Source organism: Ornithodoros turicata, chromosome 9, assembly GCF_037126465.1.
Source record: "Ornithodoros turicata isolate Travis chromosome 9, ASM3712646v1, whole genome shotgun sequence".
Lineage (NCBI taxonomy): Eukaryota > Metazoa > Arthropoda > Arachnida > Ixodida > Argasidae > Ornithodoros > Ornithodoros turicata.
Genome location: NC_088209.1, coordinates 23,178,895 through 23,195,732, shown reverse-complemented (window position 1 = coordinate 23,195,732; position 16,838 = coordinate 23,178,895). Strand labels below are relative to the sequence as shown.

General features: G+C 44.8%; 1 protein-coding gene across 1 annotated transcript in view; it reads right to left on the bottom strand.

Moving 5' to 3' along the window:
* Nucleotides 1–16,406, bottom strand: part of LOC135368389 (regulator of G-protein signaling 8-like) — a 140,660-nt gene extending 124,254 nt beyond the window's left edge. The window contains exon 1 of the mRNA XM_064601605.1: nucleotides 16,058–16,406. The gene's annotated coding sequence lies outside the window, so the exon portion shown is untranslated. The remainder of the gene's footprint in view (nucleotides 1–16,057) is intronic.
* Between the last annotated feature and the right edge of the window lie 432 nt (nucleotides 16,407–16,838).

The following is a 16,838-nucleotide window of genomic DNA, read 5'->3' as shown; positions in this document are numbered from 1 at the left end:
CACGTGCTTTGATATATAAGTCGCTAAATTTTGTTACGCAAATGATCCGAAAGCGAAACCACGCAAACCTCGGAGCGCAAAAAAGAACGACGGGCGTTCGCTTCGGAGGGTCACGGTGTTCTGACCGAGCTTGTTGGTGAAAACGGTGACGGTGATCCGTGGCCAGATAGACAGCATTCCGGTCCAGATATAAGTCGAAGACCACGTCATTTCTGCGCTCGAGAAGCGCGTAGTTCTGGTTTCGGCTCATTTGTTTGTCAGAATTTGATGATTTGTATATCTCAAAGTACGTGCTCGTTGCACGATATTTTTAAGAGTTTTTTTAACAATTATTTTTTTTCAAGTCAAATAATGATTGCCACGAATTATCTCGAATTTTCCCGAAAGCATTATCAACGTGACTTCAGCGCTGGTGTCACAGTTTTTTTTTTTTTTTGTCTGTAAGGGATAAAAACTTCCTTGAACCTTACCGCAGCGGCTTGCTGGATGTTCTACATTTATGATTTCTGTCAAGTATTATGCATTCGCATTACTATTGAAAATATGCCCACTCCTGAACAAGCTTTGACAAACAAAAAAAAGAAAAGAAAAGAAACGCAGGTGTTTCCACGCCGATACTGGAAGGTGACACGGGTTCGAAACTCCGCATTGGGCGTGCTGTCCGAGGTTTTCCCTGGGTTTTCCGGCAGTCTTTCCAGACAAATGTCGGCACAGTTTCCGCTCAAGTCGGCCCAAGACGCACACTACCCTCCTGTCCCCCCACCCCTTCCTGCTCTCTTCCCTCCATCTGTCCACGTCTGTAAGTCGCTCATAGCATCAGTTGCTTCGCGGCGCTATCACAGAATAAAAATAGCAGACTTATAATGAACGGTTTAATGACTAATCGTTTGATAAGTTCAAATAGAGAGACGTAGGTACACTCGTGCTGCTGACAAGTGGCGTAGCAACTCGCCGGAACGAATCAATTGAGCGACGCGGTTAAGATAACTAGAACCTGTGCAACGGAACAGAATTACCATTATTGACAATCGCTGTTCCGGCCGATGCTATCTGACTGTTAAACGAAAGGGAATTAAGCGCATCCGTTGAACCGAAGCAAAGAATGAGGAAAAAAAAAGGAGCGCAAGCACCGGAATGAAACGTGTAAGCGGGGTTATCCAAAACGGGGCGGAAACAATCGTAAAGTTGTAGGGCTGTACGAAAGTTCGGATTTTTTGGATCGAGAAGCGAATGATTGTACAGATTCGATTCGTATTCAAAGTTCGGAACGCAGTGATGTCTGTTCCAAACCGAATGTGCTCTAATAGTTCCCAGGCTGCATTTGTAAGCAAAAATAAGTAAATAAGTAAATATATATATATAATAAAAAAACAGAACAGAGGGTATAAAGCAAAGTGAGTACTACTTCATACAAAGATCCGTATGCACATATCGCGGACATATGCTGTATACATCCGTACGATGCACATGTGTTCGGTCCGGTTATATACGCGTATAAATAGTGTCGTAGAAACGACACTGGGAGTATACGAAAAGACACGACGTTGCATTATGTGACAGTAGAAAGCTATACGACGTTCCTCGCATCTTCCGTTGGAATATTCTGGGGAATGTCTCTCGTTTAATATACGGTACTGTAACGCATAACGGCCGACCAGCGCCATGCTCGGTACAACAACAACGACAGATGCTGACAATGAGATGGGCGTTGTGACAGAGATGCGTGCCTTAAAAAAATCAAGTTTATATTATTCCCGAGTCGGGTCTGACGTTTTTATGTGTACCGCGATGCAAAGATAACGGGCACAGCGATTACATAACATAGCACTGTATATTCACTGCAAGATCGGCCTATAGGGGGCGACACCGTCACCTTTCTAGCGTGGATAACACGAGGGCCGAGTTGATGGTTCTTTTCCGTAATTATTTTGTATATTCACCGGAAGATCACTTGTGCCACGACGGTACGATACTGTTCGGTTCCCCAATGCTCCCCCTACTGCACTGAACACGGAATAAACGCGTAAATGCAGACGACGCGAGGAACCTGTCCACACTACAGTAGTTCATCGTTTCACCGCAGCGCGCCGACACCGTTCGATCTCGGAGCGAATAGCAAAAATACGTAAAACCACATGCTGTACTGATCGGAACTACTAATACGTGTTTACAGTAGAAATTCGCTATTCCACACACAGCCGCTGTACGTGTTATCTCCAGTGCCGTGCGGTGGCATATGTTAATCTGGACGGCTGCCACAGCTACAGGACGCATTAAAGTAAGAGCTTTCGGGCGCGCCTCGAATAAAGAAGTTCTGTATCGAGGACAACCGTGGGCTATTCTGTACACATGTGGGTACGGAAATAACAAGCTGTATTGGACTAAGAGTAAAATGAATTCGTGAGAGCGCTACATAAGCGAGCTGATCTCTTCTACTGTTTATTATGCTTATGTGTTTCAGAAGCACGTGTCAGGCCCATAAAAACAGGACTTCACCACATAAAAACGCTGAAGGCCATCCACTGACACGTATTTCTTATTCCTTTAGCACGCAAGACGCCGGTATAAATGCTATGGGATAGCCAGCATTTACGTTGATGGAGCCTACGTCTAGGTGTTTTTTTCTAATTCGATTAAAATCAGATTCAAAAGATACGATTCATTATCTTGGATATTTTGAACTGAAACTGAAAACTAACTCAATTTGTGGGAGCAATAGGTCATGTGCCATAAGTTTGCTAGCAGTACAAAAAGACACTCATTAATTGATGAAACGTGTGTTTTTACGCTCGTAGTGGAACGAAAACATGCAATAACTAAAACAAATAGTAATAAGCGTTACCGTATCCTTCAGCAGCCGTTCTACGTAACTTGCTTTTTTTTTTTTTCGTAACATCCTTTCTCGCAAAATGTAGGACTCGCGCAAACGACGGTTTCCTTTGACGTTTATAAATGTCCTATTTATGTGCCATTTCCGCATATGTAGCGATAACAAAAGTCGGGGGTTCGTCTTCCCAAGTGGGTTATTTTTATTATTTTTATTATTATTACTATAACGCGCCACAGAACTTTTATGAAGTCGAACTGTCTTTTCATCAGAATGTGCTTCGCCGGGCAGACAGAAAGACTTTCCGCACGTCACTCAGAGCAATCGCTTTGTCTCGCACAAATTGCTAAATATAGACATCCGACGAAGGATTTCTTTTCCTCTCCTCGTTTAAGTCTCTCTTTTAACCCCCGATGACGTCAGAATTGTCGGCCAGAGTCCTGTCAAGCATCCCTCGCGTCCTTCAAAGAAGCTGCTCCGAGTTTAGTGACTATTTTGAGATTGCAAGACAACGAGCGTGCACTTTTTTCTTTTGCGCTCGTGGGTGCGTGGGTTGTATTCGGGTCCATACAAGGATGAACGTGTGGAAGAACGTGGGAGTATTGGAAAGCCTTGAGGATCCAATATGCTGAATTCTGCTAAACCACTGCTGCTAAGCATAGCTTTGCAGACGTCATACTCCCGTACTCAACTAAATGTCTCTTCAGTAAATATTTCCATATTTGTACCGTTTTCCTCAGTGGAAGAAGAATAAAGTTATAATCAAAATTATGTATTCAACTGAATATAGCCCTGTGTAACTCGATCACTTGTCAGCGTATAATCCAACTCTAAATAAGTTACGAGTATGGCTGCTTACAGTAACTATAATTTAATTGCTTTTATGAGCACGTAGTTTAGTTTAATTGTAGTCCAATTACTTCTGAAGACCAATTCCTACAGATTCCATATACCGTAGGCATTTTTCGAAGTTACTACCGGGGACAAAATAAAGCTGCAGTTGGTTATCGCGCACATTCAGTGCAGCCGGATTAAGAGAATACTGCTGCCTAATGATGTTCTCCCTGGCAGATGAACATTGCACAGGAGTTCCCGAAGTCATTACGAATGCCGACTACGCATACCGTCGTGAATAAACGTTTCTTGAACGTGAATAAAACACCGTTATTTTCCCGTGAGAGAATTAAGATGGCATGGACGTTGCCACTGGCAGCAGGGTCTGACCCATGAATAATAGTGTCCGGGTAACCTTGAAGAATTCCGGCAGTTGGACTCCTTGACAACGCTGTATTCCTTGTATCGTGTATAGTGAATATCTTGGGTTTCTCAGACTTAATAAAGGTGAAAGTATAAATGAATGAAGAACTATTTGAAGATATGGCAGTCACCGAAAAAGCTAGGCGGCTGTAAGAATCGAAACCGTTTTTGCTTTGCTGCGTTTAATGCAACTAATACCCTAGTCACGCGGCAAACCATCATCTCGAATGACATCGTTCTCTCCCCTGGTTCGTTGAGAACAGGAGGCGTACGCCTTTTCTGTTGCAATTATGTTCGCCATAATTGTCACAAAAAAAAGGCGTAAGTCTTCTGTTTTCAACAAATCAGGGCAGAGAGCGATGTCATTCGAGATGATGGTTGGTTAGGAGGTGGAGTAAATGCCATTCAGTTTAATGCATTAAGTGTGCAGTGGTGCTAGGGTGTAACACGCTAGCCGCACGGCAAAATGCACGAATGCTAAATAATGCTTGTATTCTAAATTCCGCTAATATGAGGTGGTCCTGGTCTTGTGGCGAATACTGTTTTGGGCAGTATTCCAGGTGTACCCGAGCCTCACGAGCTCGATGGAAATGGGTGTAATGGGCGTTACCCTGAATGGAGTAAGGATCACATTGCCATTCATTTTTGACTGATTTTTTAAAAAACTTTTTTAGTGTAACACTGCATGCGTTAGAAGATCAACAACAACAAAAAAAAGCAAGCTAACGTGGACAACACAGCGTAACAATAGCCACGTCTGCGTCGCCCTGCTTGGTTGACCGTATACGCATGCACGTTTAGCATTGCTAAGTACATTTTACATGGAACGGTGAGGAAGCAGGCGAGCTGGTAGCGATGAACCCGCACTCTAAAACAGAACTTCACCACAGAGCACGCTCATAGCCAATCACCATCCCGAATGACATCGCTCTCCCCCTGATTGGTTAAAAGCGGGAAGCGTACGCCTTTTTGGAACACTTATGCAGTTCACAACAAGTATATTCCACTGGCTTACCATAACAAAATAAAGAAAACTACAAGGACGTTTATTTTGTTGTGAACATGTCTTTTGCTGTCTGCTTTTGGTCTATTTTCAACTTATGCAGTTCAAAAAAAAAAAAAAAGGCGTACGCCCCGCGCTTTCCACAAATCGGGAGCGATAAAGGTATCATTCTGTGCAATGGTTGGCTTTCACCGTGCTATGTGGTGAAGTTCTGTTTTCAGAGTGCACCGTCATCGCACTTCATTACAACAGTGCAGCAACACTACGTCTGCTCGCTCAAAGAGTTGGTAAAAGACGTACTGCTTGGTCGCTTCTCCTCCATACATCATTCCGTTGCAGTGAAAGCACGCTTTCCAGGAGACCGCTACGGACGCACGGACGGACACACGCTTACTCTGGCATCATCCCCTACATATAGAACGCACATCCATAACGAAACCCTGAGATTGAGGGTGTGTCGTTTATGTGTCCCCTGACCCTGAGAGTGGGAGGACACAAACACATAAGCGCGTTCTGATCTGTGTCTGTGTTGTTTATGTGTCCCCTCAATCTCGGGGTTCCGTTATGGATGGGCATTCTTAGGGAACGAAACCAGAGTAAGCATGCGTCCGTCCGTCCGTCCGTCCGTAGCGGTCTCCTGTAAAGCGTGCTTTTACTGCAACGGCGTAGTGTATGGAGGAGAAGTGACCAAGCAGTATGTCTTCGGCGAAGTTTCCAGGGCGTTTCATTGGTTTTCCGGCGTCACCTTCCTCCGTACGTCACGGGGCCAGAGCATCACTTACACTCTCAAACAGGCAAGCTAGAGCGTGAGAATGAATCAAGAGCGCCACGCTCCGGAAAACGAAAACACCGTTTAGTGAAAAGGAGCGCGCTCCCTGCGCTCTGGAGCCGCTAGTTAATGCACCCGTAGTGATGCTGCACTGTTGTAATGCGGTGTGATGGTGGTGAGGCGGGCTGTTTGGGTTTGCCTAGATTCGCACCTTGGGAAAACAGTAATACATTAAGTGCAATTCGAAATAAAGGCGCAATAAGTTGCTGCGCCTCAAATAAAGCTCTTGCTGTTAAAGGCGGAAGTACATAGAACGATCAGGACGACAGCGACTAAATGAAGATGGCTAGACTGGAGCCTGTGTACAGTGAGTCACTTACCGCAGCCAGCACAAGGTCGTTCTTTGTCACTAGTTCAAAGATCCCAGGGGTGCAAGTAACAGCACAAAACGCTTCCAGTGGCGATTACTCCTACCAAACGCAAGAGTACATAGCCGTCGAAACCGCGCAGAGAGAAATTACCACGAGCGTGCAAATCGGAAACCAATTTAAACGTTCTGCAAACACCAATGCAGTGGAAAGCACGCTTCGAAGAAAAAAAATGTCACGGAATGAAGGAAGGACGGACGCTTCGTCGGACTGCGCACACTAACCGTAGAATGCATTCTACGTTAAAAATTCCTGACTGAGTCCGCCCACACTTCTTCGGCTGCATGCTGCACGTGCCACAGTGTGGGACTGCAACAACAACAATTATATTCTGACTATGAAGTGGGGAGGTTTTCCATTCTAGGAGTGGAACGCTACCCCATAGCTTGAGGGTCTAATGTGGGCGACGACGATGATGAGAAATGACGCTGATGCTCGGAGTGGCGATGACGATCCTGATCGTGATGGTGGGAATGTCCGAGGGCGCTGTCGGGGTCACAAGGAGTCCTTTAGGCCTGTCGCCTAGAAAAATCAACTACGTACATGATGTAAGGCCGCCCTGGAGTAGGACTGCAAATAATTGCGACCACCTTGGGGTTCTTTAACGCGAGCCGGATATCTCCCGCACACGGTGATGGGGATAGATACGTTTGTTTGTCTCCGTGTTGACACCGGCAAGCAACTGTGGTTATAAGTGGCGTACAGATGTGGACAGATGGAGAGAGGACAGCAGGAAGGAGCGGGTGACCGGGGGTTATTATGCGTCCTGGACCGACTTCAGGGCGAACTGTGCCGACATTCCTCTGACAAATCTTCGGAAAACCCATGGAAAACCTCAGTCATCACAGCCGCTGGTAGGACTCGAACCCACCACGTCCAAGTCTTCAGCACGACCTTGGCTACCACCAACACAGCGAGAGACACCTTAACCCGCTCGGCCATGCCGCTTTTCTCTGGAGATAGACGTGAAATATAGATGAAAATAGATGTGTCTTGCAGGTATTGCACTCCTTGCTCACAAAAGATAGTTTAATTTTTTTTTTTTTCTGAGCATGTCGTGACTGCTGAAGCAACACGAACGCTGACGGTAGGTGGCCAAGGATTTTTTATTTTTTTCCCCTGCCATTGACGCTGCTACCTCTCAACTCTGCAAATGGTGCACTTTAAAAGTGAGACTGAGTCACGAACGTCGACTCATCCCATGTCCTCCATAATTTCCGCTTTATGAGAGCGCTCGTGCGTATCTCTCTATAAACCGACGTCATTCGTCGTCGGGTAGTCGGTTTCCTGAATTCTAGTGATTCCATTTGCGGATTGCATGCTTCGTTAGCCACATATCTGATTTATTTGGCTTCGGGCTGTCCAACGTTCGACCCTTAGAGAGCCGCGGGTAATAAATAACCGAATAGCCAGTCTTCCATAGGTAGTAGAGGCTCGCTCGAAAACTATCGTGAATATGTCTGGAATTACGTGATCCACACTTGCTGTGTCCACGCAAACGGTTGCATTTTTTATTTTTATTTTTTAATTAGGGGGTTTTAATTAGCGGGTTTCCACACAGTTTTATCTCGAACTTTCACAAATATTTGCGTACCTTGCGGGACACTCAATAATAATAGACTGTAAAAAAAAATTCCGTAATTTTACTCACAAGTGACTGCTAACTCTGTTGCCAGCATACGTGCCGTAACTTAGTTATTGCAAAAAACTTCGTGTTGGTGCACACTGCACATAAGCGAAAACGAACGACACTTCCATTAAAGGGATATTAAACTGCGAAAGCGCAGTCCGGAACTGTGCAGTGTGCACTCCAAACAGATTTTGTGCAACATATAGGTTACGGCCACTTGTGCAGTAAAATTACGGAATTTTTTTCTTACAGTGTAATTTATTCAACAAAATCAAAGGTAAAGTACGCCGGCGTAACAATAATAACCGGAACTATTTTGCCTTCGCTGTTGTCTATCCGGAACGTGTCAATGTGTTTGTCCCCAGCAGCAAGCATCACCCATCTCTTTGGAGATGCACGTAGAAACAGTTACGCACCCGTGTATACGTTTCTATCCGTGTGCAATAAATTTTCCCTGTAGCAGATAGCTCTCACGAAAAGTAGGTCACGACTAGGCTTCCGTATAGCGTTTCCTGCACAACGCACAATTATAATTTCCAACAACTTATTGCAAGCACATAGCTCGACGTGACCCATCCCGTGCCTTCCGAAACGCGTATGAAAGGGATGAAATGTCCTTCGCCACGCGTTAGCGAACAGCTTCGAACAAGACGCGTCTGGGGGCCGAAGATGCATTATGTTTTGATCGTAAAGTGTGATAACACACTGCCCTCTGCGTGACGTTGAGTACATTCTGTCTAGCACCCCGTCGAGTCACGTAACAGTACGAAATGAGCTGTGGCAATACCTGATACCTAGCACGCCGTACGCCGCCGATGACGTCTTTGCTCGGCAGGTTTAGCACGACCTTACTTCGCAAGGTCAAGAGGGATCACGGCTGCTAAACTTAAAGAAAACAAGAAGAAAACTACAAAGACATATAACTGAGTGTAGCATTCAGCCAATTCGCCCGATTTTCGCGATTCGTGGCGTTAAAACGAGGAGGCGTTCCAGTTATTAGTGAGTTTATCAAGTTGTTGTTAGTGCGTTTTAGTGCCTCGTACGCTATCGCCTTTGCGTCCGTAAGGATAGCGTTGGCGGTTCTGCGCACTGCGCGATATACCTCTTTATATTTTGCGCGTGCGCAGAACCACCAACGCTATCCCTTACGGACGCAAAAGTGATAGCGTACGATGCTCTAAACGTACGATGCTAACACTCATTATTAGTGAGTTTTATCATATCGTACGCTGTCGCCTTTGCGTACGTAGGGGATAGCGTGGTGGTTCTGCGCAATGCGCAAAGCTCTGTTTATGACTTGCGCGTGCGCCGAACCGCCAACGCTATCCCTTACGTACACAGCAATATATAGCGATAGCGTACTATATACTAAAACTCACTATTACCACTTTGCGTTAATTTTTTGTCGCCTTGTGCCAGAGTTCAATGACACGTACACCGCATGGGAAAAGCAATACAAATCTCCTCATTGCAGGTATGCCAGAAGCTTCAATGTCGCTTGACGTATTTTAGCAGCCTGACAGGTCAGCGTAAGCAGTGGGAAGGCAAGGCGTGGGGAGCAGCTTTCATGTAACGACACTGCAATTCAGTATTATCGGATTGTGTTACGGTAGAATATGGGAGGGGCCAGTAGAATGACTTGCAGATGCTCTACGTGCCCTGCAAAGCTCGTAGATTGGAACGCTTTCTGTTCCGATCATGCTACATTGGTTAAACAACGGGCATGCTTTTGCAAAACAAGATGCGATTTAGCAGTGTTGTTTTATGCCTCTTCGCGTTCATGCCGTTGTAATAATAATAATAATGATGATGGTAATGATGATGATGATAATAATTTATTTTTGATCAGGTGCCCACTCAGGTGCACTACAGAGTGTCAGAACGCACAATGCTTGTCGCGCAGTACCTGGTAAAGTCCGTTGAGCTCTGACTACATTTGTGCCAGTAGAGCTTGCGTGTGCGCGAATTAAGTTGTCAGCATAGAGCTGCATTAATTCCGCATTTGCATCTTTCCTTTTTTTTTTCAATTCTCCTCCCCCCCTTTCTGTGAAACAGATTTTCGGCACCATACTAAAGCTACGAGGATTTTATAGCATGTTCGCGCAAACGTCGAGAAATAGTTGCACGCAAAAAAAGCAGAATCCACTTCTGCTGTACTTCTGAACATTCATCACCTGTTGAAAACATAGTCGTGCCTCGTTAATGTGGACGACTCGAAACAAACGGTTTTTACGGAGATCTGAGAAGTATTTTTTTTGGGGGGGGGAGGGGAGGGGGGCGAGAATTTATGTTAGGAGTAGCAGAGCACGTTGGGAGACGAGTTCAATTTCTCCTCTTTTTTTCCCTCACAAACAAACAAACAAACGAAGACCAAACTTTTTCAATGTATTTATGTGTAGTTAATATGGAAACTCACTTTTTGGACAATGGACAGTCCAATGAGGTATTGCAACAAGGCAATAGTGCAATAAGGTGCAGCTGTGCAATAGCACAATAAGGTTTTGTATTTCTGTTTTGTCATTGTGGACGGCATCGGTATCGACGGAATTTAGCTCATTATGCAAATCAGGAACAACTTGAACACATTAACAGTCGGACGGGTTGGTACATACTCTTCTAGGAGCAGTAGACAAAGTAACGAAGACGAACATCAGGACAACCGGTTGTCCTGGTGTTCGTCTTTGTTTTAGTTTGTCTACCGTTCCTACAAGAGAGAGAAGGACAGGAACAACTTCTTCGGAGAGCAAAACAAGGACATACATATGGCTCTAGCCGTGTACTCACTTCCCCAGAATACTCCAGCGGAAGATGTGAAAAACATCATATGTTCTTGCTGTCACATCGTGTCTTCACCCGCACTATTAACCGTGGGGAACATCCTGCGACACAGCTACAAGAAATTCCGTAGCAGACGACAGGAAAAGACGCTGGTGGTGTCGTCTGCTAAGTGTCGTCTGCTAAGTGGGCAGTATGCCACTCTCGATATTCCGGCACCTTGTGAACGCTCAACATAACACGGGGCGGAATTTCAGCTCCGTGAGTTCTTTTTTTTTTTTTTTTTTGCTAGAATATTCCATGAGGATGTCGTTCGTGTGATTACGCGGTAAACGCGATGTTTCAGCCGCCGAGATAGCCATTTAACTAATCTGAAGAATTGACAAATACATTACATTAGGTGCGCAGGCGTCTCGAGACCACCATCACAGCTGTCATGCCACGCGCTACCGAAAAAGCTCAATCTTTTTGGGGCAATGGCGGCCAGCACCACGCACTCCATGTTGCCGAAATTTTGTAAACTTTGAGCTGCACATCGTTATGCATGTGAACTGATTTTCTTCGTCAATAAATTTGTACTTTTTCCATAATGCCGTCGACAATATGGACGACTTGCTTTAAGGACAGCGTTTGTCGCGCACAACAAAAGTGTCCCATAATAGCGAGACACGACTATATTGTCACCCGATCCGAGGTGAACACTGTTCACACCTGTTAGAGAATTTGGGGTAAATGTTGTTTTCTGTTTAAGTGCTAGAAAAAAAGATAGGAACGCAAGCATAAAGGGCACAATCATGGATGTATTCTAAAAACTCGAATACAAGACGCACGGACCAGTTGATCAAGCAGCAAACAAAGTAGGCCTGTTGCAAACAACAACAACAATAAATGATGGTGACATGGGATGATGATGACACGGGATATTTTCCCGTGGTATAGCCACAGGACCCTACCCCAAGGTATGGCTTACGAACCCGGAAAAGCGCAGGGTGTCGCGCAGATGTAACCTCATGTTTACCATGTTTAGTTTACGTCTGTGCAGGCTGAAGTACACACATAGCCTTGCTTCTTCGAACAGTATCTGAATTTCCTGTTGTCGTCCTGCATAAACCGGAAGCCCCGAGGCATCCGTAGGTTATTGTGTTTTGCACATCTCCATTCATAGGCATGTATAGTTAGGCGGACTTCTCATGGATGATTGCAAATAGCGTTATTGCGTATTCAATGCCGCGCTGTGTGTGTGTGTGTTCATAACATATAATGAATATTCGTGTTGCATAAACACGAGAAGTGCTAGTTTTTGAAGAGTAGCAAGCCAAACATTGGCTGACCTCTCTCAACACTTCAAAACAACAACAACAAGTGCTACGGTTGCCGCTTCAAACATAGAGCATTATCAGGCTAACCTCGATGATAACTTAGATAAGTGGGATTCATATACGCTTGTAAACCTGGAACCACTCTCTCTCTCGTCTCCAGGTGTGGTCAACTATACAGAAAACGAAATGTTCACCGCCTGATGCATCTCAAGTACCAATATTTGGGATAGTGCAACGTTCTTCAAAAAAAAAAAAGAGAGAAAACACACCTGATTTTCATAAATACGCCACCGAAATTACGTGCTGAATCACATTGTCATCAAGAATCATAGAAATAAAAATAACAATAATAATAACAATAACAATAACAATTCAATTCAATTTTTATTAGTCTAAGAGTATCATAATTACAACAGTACCCGCCTAAGCCTTGGGGCTTGTGGGCAGGTAACAGTCAATGGCGCACTCTATACTTAACATTGATAGCAGTAAAGTAAAACGCAAGCAAGAACTAAAAATAACAATAACAATAACAATAATAATAATAATAATAATAATAATAATAATAATAATAATAATAATAATAATAATAATCTGACTTCACGTTGCAAGGCAACTTTCGTCGCAGCTCTACGCACGCCGCACGTTACATTTCACGTATATCTGCGCAATATACCTTCCACCCTTCAAGTGATTCACAACTTTCAAAGAGCATGCAAAAGCTGACGCAATCATTGCGCATGATTCCAAAGCATCCCCGCAAAATTATATATCCCCGCTGCTTCTCTGTGCAACATTATAATCCTCCCTCGAAGCATCGATTGCTTGCTATGCAACTTCCAGTCATTTCGAACCAGTGTCCTCGCTCGCTGAACGGAAGATTCCCGTATATCGAATACGAACTCGCTGAATACTTCAGCGGAGGGTGCGCAGTCTGTGCGTTATTCGGGGTGCAACGGCTGGAGCTGGAGGATGCGCCGGCCGTGGCCCCCTCTCCGCATCCCGTGACATTGACCTCATTGCGGAAAAGCATCTCTTTCTCTCTCTCTCTCCATCCGCTGAGCGCAGCGTGGAAAAGAGTGCCCGTAAAGGATGCGATCATTCGACGCTCTCCTAGTGCCACCGTAAGATGTCGTCAGATACGGCATTTCCATTAATTTCCTAGAGTTAATTACAGTCGATATCGATGCCGATCGATTTTTTCCTGAAAGATCGTAGCCATCAGTGTTAATAGGTCGATGGACAACTGTTCAGTTTGACGTTTTCTGCAACCTGGGTACAAGGATAAAGAAAAAAAAAAGTGGGGGAACGCACAGTAAACTTGGTTATGACGTCATAAAAGCAGTCTTTACTCTCCCTGGAAAAAGTATTCCTTTTTAGGGCTATTTTTAGAAAGTTCATAAATACCGGCTTTATCTTCGCAACGCGAGGCTGTTGCAACGCTGTAAATATGTCACAACGGGACAGCATGTCGAGCAACACTGTCTCGTTATAAAAGCTGGTCAATAATGGTGAGGAGAGCTTGAGGCCCTATAGCTTAGTCTGATCTCAAAAGCGCAGGAATAGTAAAGCAATGCCTACGTCAGGGGGACAGCCGACTATTTAATTCAATGAACGGCCATAAATCATTTAGTGGTGGCAGCGCGAGACTTTCCAGTTCCAGGAGTGTTGGACTTTTACGAGCCGTTTACAAAACGCTTGTGTGATATTATCTACGTGATATGATTTCTATTTTACTCTATCACCGAAGAAGCAGACGAAAGCAGGTCTTAGCTGTGCAGGGTTAAAGGGTTGTGCTCATTCGCAATTGACGTCGTTAGCTTTCTTTTTCCACATCTGTTCTCTCACCTTTGCGCGTGCGTTTACGCTTGTGTGAATCACACGTGGAAGCACATGTGGAACTGCGTCAAGCGAAGTAGAGATTTTTTTAAGCTCCTATACTTGCTGCGCTCAACAAAAGTGTGGTCTATTCTTGAGTGGTTTACGCCTTATTGAATCAACATAACAGGGGTGGAGTATAAGCGGTGCTGTCGGATGCTTCTTATAAACTGACAGAAAGGCGGTCTTGTGAGGAAGGACTCGAGAAAAATAACTGATCAACCGTATAGCCCATCTGTGGATGCTGTTCTGCATAGTGATGATCGAGCTACTAGTACGCTTTAAACGCCCATGTATGACACCGATTAACGTATGAATCAACATTTAGTGTTTTTCTTTTAAGTTGCGCTATGTTTTTGAATAAGATAGGTCATCTTGGCTCTCGGAAAGTGGGGATGGAAATTATCTGACCTTGTTTTTCAAAATGACCAACTTATCAGCTATGGAATACTCCCATACACTGCCCATGTGACCCCGGGTGTTTTTCATTCGTACAGCCTGTTGAGGAAAGGATACATTTGGCCCAACGAGGGTATCCCCCCCCCCCCCCCGACCCCAGTCAGCATAACGTTTTTCAGATGCTTACTACGCAAGCATTGTCACTTCATTGGGAAACGTAACTCGCTCTTACACGTGCAAGGTAGATCTTTCACACTTTGCAACGTGCAAAGGTTATGTGTAAATAGACACCATTTTTTACTCCGCCGGCTCACCTGAAGGGTGTCATAACAGCGTTGAAAAAGCTTTTTGCAATAACACACACGTGAAACAGTGTTTTAAGTGTGCCCTCCTGAAATTGTGTTTTCTGTCGAATGTGCCCTTTGAAATTGTGCTTTTTGTAATACACCATTTAGGAGGGTGTTTTACAAAATATTTCTCTGCGCGGTGTAGAAAACTGACGCCATAAAAGTGTGTGCCATATATAGGAAACGACATTTAGCACCCAAAATGTGTAAAAAAAAACATATGCATACTCTAATAGGCTGAATCCGCATATATTTATCGTTGTGCTTATCCTATTCCTCTCGTTCTCCAAAGCGAACATGGAATTGTTAATGCGCCGCACGGTCAATTCATCTCAGGAGTGGCGAGCTTTTAGCATTCCTAATGAGTCCAGCGCTCAACCACTACCGCGCTGCATATTTTTTGTTATCAGTCGCACCGCGATCGCCAGACGATGTTCCACATGCAGAATCGTCCCCGGGAATTGCTTCGAAAACGTTCGCCAAACCAGCTTGTCTTAAAAGCCGTTGTTTACCCTCCCCCCATTCCTTTCTGTCTTTCTCGTGCACACCTATCACTCTAAGAAAAAAAAACGGCGTAATTTTACTCCTTTTGCGGACTAAATGCATTGCCACAAAAAATAGTCCCTTTCGGGAGTAAATGCACGGGAGTAAATGCACGGGAGTAAATGAATGTCGCAGAGTGGAGACATGCATTTCACGCTCTGTTCTAATGGTTCCAGGTACATAATTCGTGCGTCTGCATGAAAATACTTTACATGAAACCGTCAACGGTGATATATCGAGTGATATAAAATCTTGCGACATACATAGAGCGCAATTTGGGAAGAAAGAAGCGCTAACTGTTTCTTATTCTGTGTGGGTGGAAGATTGCTAAGTTTGCTTAGTTATGCAGCCTTATGCCATCAAATTGAGCAAGAGCATATATTTACGTAGACTGTTGCATTCGGAAGACCATCTGTGAAGTTCAGTGACTATTTGCAGTCCTGGAGAGTAAATGCCGTGGTCAGGGGACTAAAATGGGTAGTAATCGCAGTCTAGGGGACTAGAAGCTGCAATTACTCCCCATTTTACTCCTTTTTTTTTCTTCTTCTTCTTCTTCTTAGAGTGTAGAAGTGGAAGGGGTCTGTTATTTCAGCTTCATACACACGTCGCCACTGATACGTAAAGCTGTTGCAACTTTCACGTAACTCTAATAATGAACACCCCTCTACTCTCTTTTTTTTTTTTTTTTTTCTGAATGAGCCATTGCTTGCAAGTCACTTAAAACTTGTTTCGAAACTCGCCTCGTCTAACGGCGACATCGAAAACAGGATCGGTTAACCGTGCACAACCCGCATGCTTCCTTTGCGTGGCTTCTTCTCCAACACCGTGAAGTTTGCAACTGGAAACATTCCGATGCGAAGGAGAGCAACAAGAGTCACTCACCGCAAAGCTCTCCAGACTGACTCCACTGCCGTTCACAACGAGCACTGTGTCACACTATTACGGTCGCACGCACAATCCGCGAATTTTCTTCCCGAGAGCAACACTCGAGATCACATTGGGGCGAAATCACGAGGGAACAGCAGAAGCACGAGTCGACAAGCGATGCTTCGTTTGATCCTCCCGATGTGAGGCCCACTCTCCCGCCCTTTACCGGGACCGCGCTTGACGTCACGCTTGCTTCGTCATGGCAACACCAATGAAGAGCGGCCTCTGGCATGTGACGTCTCCGCGGTCCCGGCGCTCCAACTCTTGTTTCGAATTCGTTCCTCGGAGCGGTTTCAAGTCTTTCCGAGCCGCAACGCCAACGCCTGAGCGTGCGCTCGAACGCGCTTGTCGAGCGGTCACTGCTGAGTGACTATATTTTTCGGGAGATACTGTTGCCCCGTAATACGGGTGTAGCCGTGTCGAAAATTTGCGGGAACTTTGAGTTTTAAAGAGAATGCGAAAGGCGCGTGTCGACAATGCGTGCGTGCGGTATGTAGGGTGTGACTTTTTCGAGTTAAATGCCTTTCTCAGATTCGGGGGGTTGAAAATCGGGCGCTAGTTTTTAAATATGAAATCCGGGGAGAAATCTGGCGATGATAATTGTGCCTTCGGGTGTTATCGGGTGTTTTTGTTTCTCATATTGTCTATTAAGTCCTTTCCTAATCTTTTTCTTTCTTGTGTGTGTGACCTTCCAGCGCTAATCTCCGAAGGCATAGACAGTGTTGACACACATGGG